The sequence below is a fragment of the Tursiops truncatus genome, chromosome 12, assembly GCF_011762595.2.
Source record: "Tursiops truncatus isolate mTurTru1 chromosome 12, mTurTru1.mat.Y, whole genome shotgun sequence".
Lineage (NCBI taxonomy): Eukaryota > Metazoa > Chordata > Mammalia > Artiodactyla > Delphinidae > Tursiops > Tursiops truncatus.
This window is the reverse complement of record NC_047045.1, coordinates 53,993,780-53,997,603: the sequence shown is the minus strand read 5'-3', so window position 1 is coordinate 53,997,603 and position 3,824 is coordinate 53,993,780. Positions and strand designations below refer to the sequence as shown.

The 3,824-nt window shown below is 41.3% G+C and overlaps 1 pseudogene; it reads right to left on the bottom strand.

Moving 5' to 3' along the window:
- Nucleotides 1-677: 677 nt before the first annotated feature.
- Nucleotides 678-1,226, bottom strand: LOC101332672 (transcription factor BTF3 pseudogene; annotated as a pseudogene).
- Nucleotides 1,227-3,824: the final 2,598 nt, after the last annotated feature.

Below are 3,824 nucleotides of genomic sequence, written 5' to 3'. Positions count from 1 at the left end.
GGCTTAGAAAAGTTAAATGTCTTGCCCAAACCGTTTCCCCAGTTCATACATGATAGAACAGAGACTTGAACACTGGCAGTCTGGTAACAGAGCACACTTTTTTAACCACTAGGCAAGGATATCAAACAAATTTCATCTTGTATGTCAACTGTGATTGATAGTGACTACATGGAATAACTGTTGAAAAATCTTGGTCACCAGACTCCAGGTGATAGAGTGCCAAAATGAGCAATGATGTCAACTATGAGCACATTAAACTTGTGGACCTTTTTCTAGGTACTTGCTCTCCTGGGATATGTGAAAGAGAGAGAGACAGAGAGAGAGACTGACTGACTGATTATTGACCTGTGTATTTATAAACAACTCTCAGAAAAAGCATAATTTAGGTTAGAGAAAGTCAGAGAATGTACCAAACCCTGCCAGCAATTTGTCTTTCTCTACGTTAGCTTATAAGAAAAAACTACTAGTGATTTGAATATTTTCTTTTTTGGAAACTTTATTAACCTTTGTTTCAAACTTTATTCCCAGGCTTCTTCAGCTTAATTAGCTGCAAAGAATGACATTGTATTAAGCAAAAACTGAAAAAAGCTGCAGTGTCCAGGGGCTTGGGCTTAAAAATATTAGAGATCTAGATTTTATCAGATCCATAAACAAAATTTTAAAAAGCAGTCATAATATAAAATAGCATCTCCCAGTAACTTCTTCAAGATTTATCTTCTTCAGAAGTTGACTCAATTCAGTTTGCTTCATTCTTGGAAGCCTCATCAAAATTCTCCACAAGATCTGGAACTTCATCATCATCATCCTCTCCAGTAGCAAGTGGTGCTTTTCCATCCACAGATTGTTTGGGCAGAGCTTCAGCCAGTCTCCTTAAACTGGTCAGACTGTCTGTGCCAAGCTGGTTTAAGATGCTGGGTAGCATTTCTGTCAGCTGCTTTGTCTCAGCATGGCCTGTAATGGTGAAAGTGTTTGCTGCCAGAGATGCCTGAACTTTAGAGTTGTTAAAGTGAATCACTGTTCCTTGGTTTGTGAACATATTCACCTCTTCAATACCAGAGATATTGTTCACCCCTGACTTCTTTAAAGAGAACTGACGTTTTCTGTAGTCTTCTGTGGCTGTTCTATGAACCACCTTCTTTCTGTGAGCAGTTCCTTTCCCACCAATGCACACTCGTGCCTGCAGTTTGGCGAGTTTCTCTTGGTTCATGATAGCTTCTTTCATCTTGTTGGAGGAGAAATGGGGCCGTGCAGGGGCCTAGGGTTGGCGATCAGGGGGTCTCGGGCAGACCAGCTGAGGTAAGGCGCACACACGCAGGGACGCAAGATGGCAGCTACAGCGATTTGAATTTTTGTTCTACTTTATCTTCCTTCTCCCACACACTTATGGAGTTTTTTGTTTTTGTTCTTTAATGAAAGAAGTAGCATAAGGGGGAAAGATAAGAGACAAGATGCTTAGAAAACCATCCCTTGGATGATTGAATCAACTGGTTCAATTCCAAGGAAATTTCCCAAAAAACAGAGAAGATTTTAATTTCTTTTCACAAGGCTCAGATAGTGGTAACTTGTATAGACAATTAAGACCTAAATGTGGTGGGATAATACTTCTGTGATATTCACCCATGTTCCTTTTTTCCTTCCAGAATTTCTTGCTTTCCTTTTCCCTAATTTGAGCAGACCGTCTGCTCCACGTTCCTTGACTTAGGGTTGATTTAAGGAAAGTTTTCCTAGTTGTTGTTACAGAGATTTTTTTTAATTGAAGGTAATCTGACTTTTATCCAGACTAGAAAATCTTTTTTCCAGCAGGGGGGATGGAAAAAGATGGAACGAAGGTCAAATGAGAGCAAAAACCTCCCTGGATCCCAGAGGGAGGATCTTGTACCCCACTTCTCAGAGGGAAGGCCCAAGGGAGAAAGATCTGAGTGTTTATGGAGCACTGAAACAAAAGGAACCTGGTTCCTAGGAAAAGCTTCCAGAAACAACAAATTGTCTATACTTGTTCTAAGAGTTGTTTATAGATACACACGTCAATAATCAGTCTGTCGGTCTGTCTGTCTCTCTTTCTTTCTCTCAGTAGACAAGTACCTAGAAAGGGAAAGGCTCTGTGACACCTTCAGTTGAAAAGACCATGAACAGCCTCACAGAGATGGCTGAGAGAAACAGAAAGATTCCTTGCTCCTATGAGTGATACAGAATCAGGAAAAAGAGCCCTCACAACCAAAGAAAGTATGCCTAGGAAGCTGAGGACATCTTGGCAGCAAACCAAGTGGAGTGATAACTTAGGACAAATTAGGAGAGTAGATATCTCATTTGCTGTCTCCATGCAAATATGACAGAGAGACCACATGGATCCCCTCCCCCAATGTCTTTTATCCTCTCCAAATTCTTAGATATATTCTTAAATATATATCCTAAAGAAATGTGAAGGAGGGGAAATCCCAAATTAATGGAAATATTCTACCCCACTATAAGAGAAAGAGAGTGCAACATAGAGAATAAGCTGAATTATATAAAAATTTTAGGGCTTCCCTGGTGGCGCAGTGGTTGAGAGTCCGCCTGCCGATGCAGGGAACACGGGTTCGTGCCCCGGTCCGGGAAGATCCCACATGCCGTGGAGCGGCTGGGCCCGTGAGCCATGGCCGCTGAGCCTGCGTGTCCGGAGCCTGTGCTCCGCAACGGAGGAGGCCACAACAGTGAGAGGCCCGCGTGCCGCAAAAAATATATATATATTTTAAACATATATATGTATTTTTTTATAAATTTATTTATTTACTTATTTTTGGCTGTGTTGGGTCTTCATTGCTGCACGCGGGCTTTCTCTAGTTGTGGCGAGCAGGAGCTACTCTTTGTTGCGGTGCGCAGGCTTCTCATTGTGGTGTCTTCTCTTGTTGTGGACCACAGGCTCTAGGCACATGGGCTTCAGTAGTTGTGGCACACGGGCTCAGTAGTTGTGGCTCGCGGGCTCTAGAGCACAGGCTCAGTAGTTGTGGCACATGGGCTTAGTTTCTCAGCGGCATGTGGGATCTTCCTAGATCAGGACTCGAACCTGTGTCCCCTGCATTGGCAGGAGGATTCTTAACCACTGTGCCACCAGGGAAGCCCTAAACTTATATTGTTACACTCAATTTTAGAGTCAGAGATTCATCCTGACTACAATCTAAGAAGTGATTAGGAAGAATGGGTGTTCATAGTAATTAATGGTAAGATAATTTCTTACTTTATAGTGACTGAATACAAGTTAGATACAAAGAAGTAAAATTAAATTTAGATATTAAGCAAGTAATCTAATAAGGTAATAATAGATTACAAGAGTGTGAAATCATATTCATGATGAAGTGGAGCCCACATCACTCAAGGACGTAAACATTAGACCAAACCAGGCAATGAAAGGTTTCAATGAGAATCCATCACAGAAGGGCCTGTAGTTTGTTTAATCTTGCCTTTCTAGACTATGTTCTATATCCTATACCATGTCAAATACTTATGGGCTAATGCAAACATTTTCTAAACCTAAACTTCCAAACAAGAGAAAGTTTACTTCCCAAGTATAACTGGGTAAGTCCATTTAGAGGAATTCTTACTCAGGTCACAAGTGTCTACTTAAGGAATCAAAGTAATAAATTATTGAATAAGACCCTTGTGGCATGTGCAAATACACATACTTCAGGTACCAACACACTCACACAGAATAATTTAACAAGCTCTGCCTACAGAGCCAAGGCAGAGAGAAGGGGGACTCAACTGTCAAGCATATTTTCGACCAACCAAATTCCTGCAGATGATTCCAAATAGTCAGGCCAAAGAAAACAGCTATCCTTGCCTAGCTG